Source organism: Chenopodium album, chromosome 4, assembly GCF_948465745.1.
Source record: "Chenopodium album chromosome 4, dcCheAlbu1.1, whole genome shotgun sequence".
Classification (NCBI taxonomy): Eukaryota; Viridiplantae; Streptophyta; class Magnoliopsida; order Caryophyllales; family Amaranthaceae; genus Chenopodium; species Chenopodium album.
This window is the reverse complement of record NC_137837.1, coordinates 41,786,652-41,801,420: the sequence shown is the minus strand read 5'-3', so window position 1 is coordinate 41,801,420 and position 14,769 is coordinate 41,786,652.

The following is a 14,769-nucleotide window of genomic DNA, read 5'->3' as shown; positions in this document are numbered from 1 at the left end:
TTTTTGGGTTGTAGGGGAAATCAGTGAAGGTGAATGATGGGGTTAAACCCAAAGGTGCTAACAAAGGCAAGAAGAAGGTAAATTTTGATCATGATCCTGATTTTGAGCAAGAGGAATTGGAGGATTCCAGTAGTGGGGACGGTTATGAAGATAAACGATCTGAAGAGGATGATTCAGAGTCATCAGATGGTGAGGGAGAGGATGGTGAGGGTGATGAACAAGAGGATGATACTCCTTCTTCTGCTCAAAATAACAAGTGGCAGGAACTATGTATGCAGTTGCTGCAGGAACGACTTCAAAATGCAAAGAGGAAGGGTGGTAAATCAGTAAACAAAGCAGCCAAAAAGGCAAAGGTAATGGTTGTGATTCTTGTTGTATGCATAGTGTGTAAGTTTTGTGTAGTTAATTCATGGTAAAATCCTTATTATGTTCAGAAAAACCGAGGTGATGTAGTGAAGGAGGAAGAGTTGGTTGTTAAAACCCAATCTAGAAGGACTCAGAAGGTAATGTATCTAATCTGTGTTGACTCATGTGTTGGTGTAAGTACACTTAGGGAATGAATGATACATTTGAGGTAGTTGGAATGTACCATTAGTGTACTCAGTGGTGTTTTTTTATTAACATATTGTTGAAAGTGATTCCAAGTAATAATATTGTTGAAAGTGATTCCAAGTAGTCAGTGGTGTTTTTTTTATTAAAATAATGTTGAAAATGATTCCAAGTAATACTAATGGCTAAAGAAATGTATTGTACAACCAATACTAAATTGATAGTGGATTTATTACATGCAGTGCTATGACTAGCTTAGATATGTTACTTGAATAGGTTTAAGTTGTTTATGCATTTGAGGTAATCATGTGAAATTAAATTAAATGTACCACCATTATTAAAGTGATAGTGTATTGAGGTATTAGGACAAGCTTAGATATGTATCTGGAATGAGATCAATTTGATTATGCATCTGTTTTGTATTGTGTAGGCCTTTAATCTGAATGGTGTAAAGGCCTTTGGAAGTTTGGTTAAGCAGTTTGATAAGACGCGGAAGGATTTGGTCAATGAAATGGGCTTTGGTAGGCTATTAAGCATGCCACTGGAATATTTGCCTCGTAAATTTGCTTACTGGCTGTTGTCAAGGGTTGATGGAGATGGTTCCATGGTATTTGGAGATAAGTATGTATGTCCTCTGTGTCCAGCTCAGGTGGAGTGGGTGCTTGGTATACCCAAGGGTTCCAAGCCAGTTCCATCTACCATTCCGGATGACGATGAAGTGATGAAAGTTGAAATGAAACGTATTTCTGGACTTTTTGGCAAGCCTGGGGAGAGCATTCCTGTGGCAGTAGCAGCGGCTGCGGTGGTTCGTATTGATAAAAAAGGGAAGTTGTTTCCTATTAAAACAGATAAGGAGAAGGCTGAGTTTAAGATTGCATTTCTGGTTGTTGCTCTTGGGTACATACTGTACCACAACAAATTCATCAAATCTGGCTGTTTCTCTAGGACATGCTTTAACTGTTTATAATGATGCTGCGAACTACGATTGGTGCACTTTGACTCATTCTTAGCTGTGCACAACAGCAAGGAAGTTCCAGAAGAAATTTACTGAAAAAGGTTATGTTGTAGGCTCTGGAGGCTGCATTTTGTTTGTGTTGGTAAGCAATGTGGTACTGTATCTTATAAATCGTAGTTGATTAATGTTTTAGATTGTTACAAGTTGAGGGATTGTTTATTATTAGTTGTTGACAAAAATTTTAATGCATTCATGTTGTAATCCCATGTTGTAGATCTTTTATATTGACCATCTAGATCGGGTACCCAAGTCTTGGGGACTGACTCCGAGGTTGGCGGCATGGTCACAGGAAGAAATTAACAAAGTTGTACAAGATGATAAAAAGAAGACGGGGGACTATGGTCTGTCGCTGGTTAGTGTTAAAATCATTGTTCTGTTACATGACATCAGTGTTTATTATGTTGTTGTGTATTCATTTGATTAAGTTTTTTTGCTGTGCAGTCAGTGAATATTGCCTATGGGGAGGAGCATCCGCTGGCACCCCGTGACGGTCCAGTGGTAGCTCCTGTATCTGCACCTGCACCTGCTGTTGATGTGGATGGGATCACTGAGCAGGTCTGGAATGAATTAGATGGCTTTTTGTTCTACGTTATAGTTCGATAATTTTTTTTCTTGCTTAGGGCCTGAGTTGGTTATCTTGCATTTGTGTCAACTAGTTTTACAAAGGCATTTGTGATATAATTACTTTGTTAAAATGGATATCTTGTAGTTAATTTATCAAAATGGAAACCTTGTAGTTAATTTATCAAAATGAAAATCTTATGTGACATAGGGTTGTGAGAAAATCATTCCTTTTAAGTATGTTGATGACTGTGGTCAATAGTGACATATGCTTTTTCAGTCTTCATCTAGATTACCATGATGATAGCCTAGCCTGGTGATAATTTTTCTAGTTTTAGTTTTATTTTACGGCTAAAAAGATTTTCAGTTCATGGTTGGTTGGGTATTGCTTAGTTAATTCTTTATGTATACAGGTGGTTTCTAGGGTGGTGCATCAATTGACTCCAAAGTTCATGGATGCAATTGATGAGAAAATGGGTAAGATGTTGTACAATATGAATGAAATGTTTAAAGAGAGTTTGGCCGCATTGGCCGCAACAGGGCAACCACTAAAAAGGGCTGTTAAGAATACTTTACCGATGGATAACCACACTAAGGTTGATACCATTTTGGGGGAGGTTGGTAAACCAGTTGGTGCAGCTGCTGATGATGAGAAAACCACTGAGGTTGATGTTGAGAAGGTTGCAGCCGAGTGTCTAAAGGATGCCTTGTTGGAGGGTATTGATGGTGAGGATAGCGAGCAGGGTAATACAGGGGGTGTTGTTTCTGTAATCGCTGAAGAGGATGATGTTAATGACAATGAGGGTGATAGTCCTCGTTCTGATGATGATGAAGAAATGGATGATGCTGATGTTCCCCCAACCAGGAGGAGAGTATGTTGTGAAACAGGTTGGATCAAGGGGGACGACTATTTTGGTGGCCGCCGGTTGTAGTGAGACAGACTCTGATGGTGAAGAGGAGTCTCCGTCCCCTGGCATTGATGATTCAGGTACTGGTGATAACAAGGTTGTAAAACCTACTGTTGTAGCCGTCGCTACGATGTGTAGCAAAGTGTCTGACTCCCGTAGGCACACGACGCTGGAGGCAAGGATGCTGCTGTACGTGCGGTAATGGAAAGAGTTAAAAGACTCTAATTGGTATGTGTTGCTGATCTCTATGTAATGAAGTTGTAAATTTTGCCATTTATAATCACTTAGATGGTTTACAAAACAATTATGTGTGTATATGTTTCTGTATATGTGTCTAGCACTGGTGTTGTCCTCATATCCTATGATGAGATGATTGCCGCCTGATGATGCACATTGGTGGTGCCTAGCCCTTGACTTGAAAGCAAGGAATTTGTGGATGATTGATTCCCTCTACCCCGAGCCTTACAGCACACATGCTAAGGAGGTTGAGATTCTGGTATGTATTCTCTTGTTTTAATGCATCTGTTACGTCTGGCTGTTGTACAAAAAATTTATATGCTAAGGAGGTTGATATTTTAGTGTGTATTCGAATACGCAGCTACATGGCATTGATGTGCTCTTCAGCCTTAGTAACCCAGAATGGATAACGGGAGAATTTAGTGGTTGGAAAAAATGCACAATTGAGGTTATCGGACCTTCTGATGCGTGAGTTTTAATTTGCTATTGGATTTGAATATTCTTCCTATATGTCTGCGATTCATTTGAGCTTATGCATGCTTCCCCTGGCTTTTAATATGTAGGGCTTACTGTGGTGTCTACATGTTGGCCTGCATAAAGGTTTGTGCTGGAAGGTTCATAACTAATTTCAGTGTGGTGAGTGTTAATGTGTAGCGTTAAAGCAATTTTCCGTCAGTGGGTTTATTTGGGAAGTGGCCTCACCATATGCATTCTTTCTTTTTAGGGAAAGATTCATAGTGCAAGGGAGAACTTATTTCTGGATGACCTGCAATACGAATGTAATGACTTGGTTGATAACCTAGAATCACTGATTCCCTCGGTTAGAAAGACACTGAGGCAAAGATAGGTGGAGTACGTGGATGGAATCATGTTTGGGGCTTTGGATTTTTTGGTGGTTTTATGATTTGCTTCTTTGTAGTGATTAGTGGTTTTTGAACAATGTTGATTATGCGATGAACTTACTAACTCAAATATCTAGATGTCTTAATAATTAGTTGGAAATTTGGCCTTGGTATTAGGTGGCTTGTGAAACTGTTTATAAGTAGACATGTTCAGTGGTACATTTTTGGGTTGTTATTTGTACCATTGACGGTATTATGCCAAGTATTTGTAGTTACTTGGTACCTACTGGGACATATACATTTTGGACGCTTTTATGGCAGTGGTACATTATTTTGATGTGTACATACTACATAAGTGTGGGAATGTACCACTTATCATGTAGTTTATGATATTTCAGTTTGAGTCATCTTTAACTTCTTGATTTTGTTTCTGTTCTGTTACTCCACAAATGTAGGACATGTACCTTGAAATTCAATGGTAATACTAGTATCCAGATAGTGAAATTACTACTTAATAAGTTAAATTACTACAAATACTATTAAAAGGTAACACTAGCTATAATACTAACATGAGTGTCTTACTAAATCATGTTCGACGCCAAAGATCTCAATCTTAACAAAAGAAATACATGAAATAACAGTGATTAAAGTACAACCCAAGTGAACATATGTCTGAAGTAAATAGAAGAACCAGTACCCGCGACGGCGCCATCTTCAACCAGGATCTCCTCCACATCAAAGGTCCTTCCCAAACTGTTCGTGGTGCGACCCATCAAAAGCCAAGCCTAATGAGAACCAGTGGCTGTTTATGTCAGGCTCCTCGTCTAAGCTGCATGGGTCGTTGTTCAGTTCTGGTTGCTGAGGAGGTGGTATGTAATTCCATGTTGGAGGTGGCGACTTCAATTTCAAAAATATTTTTATTAAGTACACTTAAACGGAACACATCGTAATAAGTTTGAAGTAATAAGTGGTACGTACTATACTACTATGTGAAGCAAAGACATGACATACCCGAAAAACCGCATCCAAAACCATTCCCTCTGGCTTGGTTGATATGTACAAGAAAGTAGCAGTAAGTGCCCTTGGCCTCCAAAACGCCAAAACTCCCCCTGGGTTGTTGTCTGGACCACCTGTCTCCACTTCATAGTCACCTGGGAGATCACCCAACAACCTGTTCTTTGCGTAGTGATTGCCTACACGTGCTTCCAATGTGATAAATAAAATGGGGTTATAATGCTAATGCAGGGTTGTGAAGTTACGAACAAACGAGGGCCTTGTGCATCCTCTGGCATTCCAACACAAAGCAAACGACCCAAATAGTATGGTGGTCTCGTGGCTACGGCCTGATGCCAGATACTCTCCTGTGTAACTAACACGGTGGTATCTCTTTCTGATAGGAATAATTTGATGGAGCTTGGGCTTAATCGTGCAACCCGATATATTGAGCCTAATCTGGGTATGTCCATCGGCGACCTTCAATACATGGAGCATATCCGTGTATGACCCAACAAAGATATTACGCCACATCTTAGGGAAGGCATATATGGGTACCTCGAATATGTTCAAAACGGGCTCCAAATCAATTGCTTAAGCCAATTCGGAGGTTAACGTGCACATCGAAGAAGAGGAATAGAAGGCTTGGAGCAGCCAAAATATCATGACAACTGCTCCCTCATTGTAGCAGCCCACTAAATCCTCTAAAAGGGGTAAATGTCCGAGAACAGAGTTGCCGTCCTCGAGAACCATGAATTGAGTTGGGAGCACATTCGTTGTAGAAAACGTGCTCTCAAGTTTTGGATAGGGTGGAAAGAACCACTTACTAAGTGGTTAGTTGTCTTCACATAATTCACAACATTTAAGTTTAATTCGTTGTATTCACGCTCCGATTTCTGGAAGTACATTATGGGCAATTGTGGGTGGGGTACGACATGAACAAATGAAACGGGAAGGGCATGATAGTTTTCCATTGATGTGAAGAAAGCAAAGGTTAGAAGAGGATTGACAAGAAGGATGAAGAGCAATTGGACTTGAGTGAGGAATAGAACTAGTACTATGGGAGGGAAGGAGGGAAAATTTAATTTTGAAAATTTGCCAATTACCATGTTACCGTGGTAATCCTACTACAGTAGGTGTACTAATAAACGTCATAGGTGCAACACTAGGCTACAGTGCTGTCTACTCAAAAGAAGCACAAAAAAAAAAAAATGGTATATATATGTACCGTTTATGAACTACCTTCTATGTTATTGTACCACCACATAGTACCTACTTAAATAAAATAACCTCTTACAGTAATAATGGTTGTTGGGAAGGGAGCTCATCAGGTGGTACATTTTGGAAAAGTCACATGTACCATTTATATAGAAAATGTCCAGTGTTACTTACCCTTTTACCAATTAGTGTAACAAGTACAAATTAATATGCAATAGGCACCACTACTAATTTTAGTAGTACAGTATTAATGGTTTTTGTTCCAGGTGGTACAGATAACCTAATGTAATTTCCAAAAATAAAAAAACTAAGTATAAAACTGATATAAATTAAGTAGAAACAAGCATTTGTTAAAATAAAAACACACACACAACCATAGAAAACCATGATGATTACAATGTCAAAGGTAAAAGCAAAAATTAAACAAACATTATAGCATTGATTAAGCTAGTTAAATGTTAAAATAGGAAAACAAACTAACCCCCAAAAATTAAACAAACACTAAAGCATTGATTAAACTAGTAATAGGAAAACAAACTAACCCCTAATTAACTGCAAATCAAATCTAGGCCAATTTAATAAAAAGAGACAACCTTTTCTTGATAGTTAAAATACAAAATGGACAAAATGTAATTGGCATAGATTAATTACCCCCCCCCCCATCAGTTGAGTTTTTCAAATGTTGAAGTTGAGTGCCCATAATCACCAGTTTGCTGGCCGGAAACCTCTGGAGACCAACGATCACGGACATGGTACGCAGCGTATGGAACGGTGTCCTTGGGGCTGTCAGGACTCCTCTGCCTTCTCTGTCTCCCCCTGCGCCTGGTCTTCTCCACTGCCGAGACCTGCACCGGCGGTTGCACTCCTACCCCACCCTACGCATTTGCTGCACCAGCGTCTGTCGCTCCTTATCCACCACCAGTGGCCTCTACTCTAGAACCATGACCAACTGTTCCCTGCCCTGCTGCACCACCAGCACCAGACACCCTCTTCATTGCCGCCGACTTTGCTCCCTTGGTGGGTCTGTTCCTAGCACCCAACCTCACCGGACTTTTGTTGACGCTGGTGTTCTGTGCGACATTGGTTTGTGCCTTTTGCTTGTTGATGTTAGAAATGTCCTTAGACACCTCATTTAACTGAACCTTTAAGCTACTGCATATGAACTGGTGGTTGTTTAATTGCTCTGTTAACATCTCCTCCTTCAACTTAAGGTATTCTAGCTCTGTGTATTTGGGTTGATCTGTTTCGGCTTGTTCCATTGGCTGCTTACCTTTGTTGGGTTTCAACATTTTTAGTATTAAACAAATTAAAAAATATGGAAGATCTCAAATTGATATTTGTGGGATTTGAGAAGAACAACGACAAAGAAAACAATCGTAAAATGAGAAAGAAATTGGAGACAGGTACATATAATGGGAGGGAAGTTCAATAATTAGTGGGAGGAGGAAGTTATTTTACATTGATCATGGGATGACGTCACACGTAAACCTTCAACTCCCTCTTTGAGTCTCCCTCTTTACTCGCGCTAATTTAAGTATCATAAATAAAGTACCGTTCAATGTACCAACCTTCGAGGTGGCACATACATTAGTAAATAATGTACCATTTCACATTCATATGTTTTTATTTTACTTCGTTAGTAAATAATGTGTGTAAAATACATGTAATTAATGAGTTAAATTTTACTTTGATAATTGATTAAAAATACATGATAATACGGTCCGTTAATAGGGATAGCAAACGGAAAAAATCGGTAGATAAGCCATGATCTAATAAGTAACTTACTTCTTATATAATTGACACATTTCATAAAAGACTACTTGAGAAAGACTTTTAATTTCATTACATCAAATAAAGTACTTGCTTCTTATATAGTTGACACCTTTCATAACATTAATTTCTAATCCTAGCTAAGTACATCAGTTGCGTTACCATACTAGCCACATTACTTGAATTACGATTTGAAATACAATAACAATAACACTACAATTAATAAAATTGTAATCCCAATCTTGACGATGTTTATGTTTTGTTGCTCCAACTCCTCGACCCTACGAACTACGCCACCGATGTTGTTCGGTGGTCCGTCCTTGACAAGGTCGGAATCCACAACCCATTCCTAGTAACCGCAGTGGCGACATTTATAGTAAGGCCTTTTCGGATTCATTTCGGACATCGAGATGCGGAATTCGACGAGGGTAGCATCTTCCCCGTTGCAGTTGCAAATTTTTGCGGAAATCCATGAGATGTCAGCAGATGCACACGGTCGGCGAATTACCCGACTCCCTGAAGAGGATGATGACATGGTTGACATAGTTTATGGAGTACAAGTTTCTCAAGTAAGATGGTGAATGGACAGAACTAGAACAATAGAGTCAAGTGAATAAGGGATTTATCAATGGTGATGGGTAGAAGGAAGAAGTATATATAGGGTAAATGATTAAAAACAGAGTGGGAAAGTTGTTATTCTTTCGCGCCTGATTTTTACTTGGACCCTTAATTTTTAACGAGCTGAATTTTGACTGTTTATGTTCACTACAAATATGAACTTAAAATGTCTCACTACAATTATGAACTTCAAATGTCTCACTAGTATACTATATCATGTTAAATGGTATAATATGTAACAGTAAGAGTTCCACTGTGAAAGTCCCTTTGGTTAGAGTCATTAAGATTAAGGTGCAAAGAACATGTTTATGGTTTTATTAAGTGCCCTAATTGTCCCTAAACTTATTATTATGAATAAGGTTGTAAATTAAAATACTAAAAATTGGATTCCAATTATCGATGACCACTGAGTCAATAGTAACTGATTATCTATCTAAGCAAGGGTATATGGAAGTGTATCTTTTGTTACAAACTAACTGAATACAGGAATAAACTAATGAATCCAATCGTATGTGTTTGTAGTACACGTAACCCCGTCCTAAATCACGTCACCTTGACTAGTAAGGCCATTATATCGACTTTATAAGCCTCCAAACAATACAATTTATAATGTTTCAATTGAATTTCATATATTTTTTCACAATTAGTCACTACCCGTATGGCAAGGAATTATTACTATTTGAAATTAGGCGGTACCTTTAGTCATATTATTTATACCTTAAACAAATAAGTGGTACAATAATGCCTCAAGTGGTACCCTAGACATGTGTGCTTTTTAGTGGTACCCTAATAAAATTGCGTTGTGCCTGGATTTACCGTGGCCTAATCACCATTGAATTGTATGCATTTATTTTTTTACCCAACCCATCTTAGGTGGGAGGGAGGGAGGGAGGTTCAGCTATCAGCACTAGGGGACAGAACTGTCTTGTCATAACAAACACAACTACCCACTATTGGTATAATATATGTACGCAAATGTACCATGTGATACAATTTATAGACCAAAGGGTTTTTAAAGTACCACTGCAAAATTATGTATCAAATCTACTCCAAATACTTCAACCCTTTGATTTTGACATTATAATTACGGCAGTAAGGGGAGTTATTTTTTGCAGTTATTATCCAACTAACTACTTCAGAATTACACTACTGCAAAAAATGAACCATTATATTCTTTATCTATACTATTGGCACATTTAATCTTCCAGTAGGAATTATATAAATTGTTTAATTTCACAAAGTAGTTGGGGGATAATTTAATGAGGCTTTTGTACTATAAAACGTTGGCAGAGGACTATCTACTTCTAAGTCAGTCCATACAATAGAAAATTTTTCAAGAGAAAAAGGAAAAAAAATGGGGAGAAATGGGAGCAAGAGAGTGTTTGCCTCCAACCGATTGTGTGATGAAAAGAAAGTGGTTGTTCGCAAGACTGACAAGGGAATAAATGTGTCGTCAATTGTCTATCCCTAGATCAAATACAATTTATACAACCTAAACAAACCTATTACGAGTATAAGGCAAGCATAGGGGTCGAACCACAGAGAACGGATAAACACCACCAAATGTTATCGACAATTAAGCTAGCCTGGAATAGGAGATAAATAAACTAAAGTCTAAAGATGCTAAAACAAGAAATAAAACGCTAAGGGAAATGGTTTAGGTATAACATTCACTTGAACATGAACAAAGGCTTAGAAATTAAATCAATGGTAAACTAAACATGCATGAATTATGAAGTAAGGGGTCCAATCTAGCCGCCTTCCGGGGTCAATTGGCTTCTCTTAACATAGCCTCTATGTTTCCACATTAGAACCATATATTCGGAGGTACTATTAAATAACAATCGATAGTAATGAACCTCAACTAAGTCAACTTCTGTTACTTGTTAGTAAAGACTCATCTTTGATCAACTAACAACGTGCACTTGCAAGAAGACCAAAGAATATCAAACATGCAAAGACTTTAATCACCATTAACATAACCCCAACATTATAAGCATGAACAATTAGCAACTACACCATCCCCACACCCTTGGCTAGGTGACTACTCACAAATCATATTGAAAACAATATCAATCATCAAATCAATAAGCATCAACATGATTAATAAGCAAAGAAGAAAAAACAAAGCAAAAAAAAAAAAGCAAAATAAAAAAAACAAAGGTAAAGAGAAAGAGTAAGAGATTGCTCATTAATTGAAGATGAAGGTCTACAAAGGATTGAACAAGCTCCTTCTTCAAAATCCAAGTTCATCATTGAAGAAAACCACACTTTCTCTCTCTACCAATGAAGACTAATCCTAACCTAACCTAAAACTAATTAGAGAGTAGAATAGATAGTTATTGAATATATGTCCCCCTCTAATTACCCCCAAAAATGGGTATATCAGCTAGGAAAAATAGAAAAATAAAATAAAATAAAATAAATTAAAAAGGAAAAGTAAAAAAAAAAAGGAAATTAAAATAAAAATAAAAATTAAGAAAGAAAGAAAGGTGAAAACAAAGAAAAAGGGAAAATAAAATGAAAATAAGAAAAAAGAAAGTTAAAAGAAAAAGAAAAGCAGAAAATAAAAATAAAAAAAAAACAAAACAAAAAAAACTCCTCCACGAAAGTCAGACCCCCAATTCTCCTCCTTTCAAAATGAAGCTAACTCCATTGAAGCGCATCTTCATCACCATCGTTCATCAACCATCATCATCAAATCGAGGCCATTCGATCTCCATTAAATATCATGTGCGAGGCTCGTGAAGTGGTTCGGTCGAACCATGGGTTGGTGCGGCCGAACTACTGGGTTGGTTCGGTCGAACCATGGGTGTGTTCGACCACTCCTCTTCGAATAACAAAACCTCCAAAGTTTCTGACTCGTACTTCGACCGAACACTTATTGGTTTGCTCGAACTTGATTAATTTGCGATTTGCTCTTATTTTTGGGTCGATTGGTTGCTTAATTGCTGCTGGTTGTTGACGGTGGTGCAGGTGCGCTGATTATGGTGGAAGGAGGAGGTGTTGCGAATTGGAGCAGCCGTTGCCAGGGGAGTTGTTAGGTGGGTGGAATTGGTGGGTGATGGTGGTGCAGGGGTTGCTTTTGTGGTTGGTAATTGGGTTTTGGTGGACTGATGTGTGTGTGATTGTTACGGCTGCTGTGTGGTGGTGTTGGTGGCAACAGCTGGTGCGAATTGGTGGTGGTGCGACTGCAATTGGTGTAGCAGTTGGGTTGCTCTGGTGGATGATGGATGAAATTGGTGGGTTGAGAAGTGCGTGGCTAATTAGTTTTAGGAGATGCTGGCGGTTTTGGCGGTGGTTGGTGCTGGTGTGTGTGGTGTTTGCGGGATGGCTGTAAATTAGCCATTGAAGGTTGGACTGGTGGTGATTGATGGCTTGATGCGTGAGTGAAGGAGAGGGAGCAGGGGAATTGGTGTGGTGGAGGTTAAGAAGGTGGGGTGATGGATAAGAGGTGGGCAGCAGCCATCAAAGTAAAGAAGTGCACACACTTTCACTCGTCCCCGAACTCCTAACTTACTTGACATGAAACCCGGGACCCTAAACACAAAACCGAGGAGAAATCAAGACAAATAAAAATGAAATAAATAAATTAGGAATAAAATAAAGTAAAAGAGAAAAAGAGAAATAACACTAAACTAATAAAAATTAATAAAACTATACAAGTAAATAAAATCAAATAAATAACAAAATAAACTTAAAACTAATAAAAACTAAACAAAAACTATACAAGCAAAGAAAGTGAATTAAAAATACAAAAATAAACTAAAATTAATAAAATAAAGAAAATAAACTAAAACACTCCAAAATTACCAAAATAAACTAGAAACTTTATTAAAGAGAAAACAAGAGAATAAAAGGAAAACTAAGGGAAAATAAACACGAAAATAACCTAAACACTACCCCTAGGAGTGACATAAATGTCACTTATCAAATTCCCCCAAGCTAAACCTTTGCTCGTCCTCCAGCAAAGCTAAGACAAAAGAGAACAAGATGGAATTATTGAATGCAAAAGAAACAAAATAGAAACAAGGAGAAAGAATGTACACTAACTCATTGTCGTAGGAATCACGGTTGTTTTTAGCTACAACAAGCCCTTAAAACCCCAAAGTCGCCTATGAGGACGAGTGAGGTCTCGTGAGGGTTTCCTAAGAGCTTACCCCACAACTCTTGAGAAAAAACAAGGCAAGGCAACAAAAAGAAAAGGAAAAAGAAACATGAAAAGAAAGAGCAAAACACAAGTTCATATATGGACAAGGGATAAGGACAAGTACTAATGAATGCAAACCTTTCTAAATGGACAAATGTATGCACGTTCCAAGATGTCAATGGTTGATTGAAACATAACAAATGCTAATCATAGAGAACTACTTAGAACTCAATCCACCCTAGCCCCAACCATCGAGCCACGTTCTCTCCACTAGCTTCAAATCAACCCTTAAGCTAGCTTCTCAAGATTCCACGAAGGAACCGGAAAAAGATAAAGAAATGAAAAATTTTGAGAAGGTAATCCCGACGTCTCAACTATGCATACTCTTTCCATAGGTTTGAAGTCTATCTCCCTCCACCGTTCTTTTGACCTAACCCACTAGAGTTTAAGGGTCTTTTTATTGGTTGTAACGTAAGGCTAAGGGTTAAGGCGGGGTAAAAATTTAAAATTTGGTGATAATTCCTAAGTGAAGCAAAAAGTGCGTCCGACACTCAAAAATAACTCAAGAATTCACTAAATATCAAGCAAAAATACCACTAATGCCATTCCCCCAAGATTATTCAACACAAACACACAATATTCCCCCCCAATCTTGAACAAAGCATTGTCCTCAATGCTTAAACTAGGGAAGAAAATGAAACTATCGAAAATATTTTTGTTGTTTTGTTTCTTTTCCAAATTTTTTTTTTACTTTATTCATTTTCCTTGCCTTTTTTTTAATTTTGGACGGCTTTTTCTTGAAACTTCACTTGATTTTCATAAATTTGCATCATTCTTTACAAGCTCAACTCTAACCAAATCTCAAAGTGCTTCTTGTTTATTATCAACAACTCAAAACTCAAACCTCACATGCCAATGCTTCACTAACTAAAAGGGTTGGTAAACATAGGCCATTAGGTTTGTAACATGGTTTAAACAAAAGCGGGAAACATAAGCTCAAATTGGTTAGCAAGTTGGTTTATGGAAAATACAAAATCAAATTTGTAACAAAACAAAAAGAAGATAAAGAAAAAAATGAGAAAGAAGTGCCCTTTTCCTCCCCTAGAATGCTTCGGTCACGATCTTGGGAGTTATAAGTCAAAACAAGGATCAAGACATGCATAACTAAGGATCCAAATGCGCCACACAACAAAGTGATGAAGGCTAGAACAATGTTACCTCACACGGGATTATAACTAAGCAAATACCAACTAAGGGTGCCAAATCCACTATAGAGAGCAACACCATCTTACCACATACCCGTGAACTAGGGCTTCATGGATTCCTAAAAGTTCTTAATTAACCCGGCTACCTTAGCATGTAATATCCTAGAGTCAACCAATGACACTCTCAAATCGTGCACACATTAATCACTTAGGAAGAAAGGCATTCAAGAGTAAACAAATCCAAAAGATATAATGTCCAATTAAGAACAAACAAAACACAATTTTGCTAAACTTGCCTTGAAGTAAACAAAAATCTTTTTGGATTTTCCAAAAGCATGAAAAACACGGAAATTCATATACTCACGTGCATGGCATATATGAATCAACATCCCACCAAACATGATAGAATACCCTCCCCCAAGCTTGAATGAAACCAAGCTCTCAAATCATAAACAATGAAACCAAGGAGGGGAAAACAAGGAAAAATTAATCCAACATTACCAACACATGATCTTCAAGTCACAATAAGTAAGAAAGAGAGGGAAAAGAAGGATATTACCGGATATGGGATAAATGCAAAATCACACGAAAAACCCGAAATAACCTCGTATGAGCCATAATCTCTACAAATAAGGCTTGAATTCCACATGATTGGTAAGTTGAGGCACATTTCCTTGATTCTTGATCATCACCAATGCGCAAG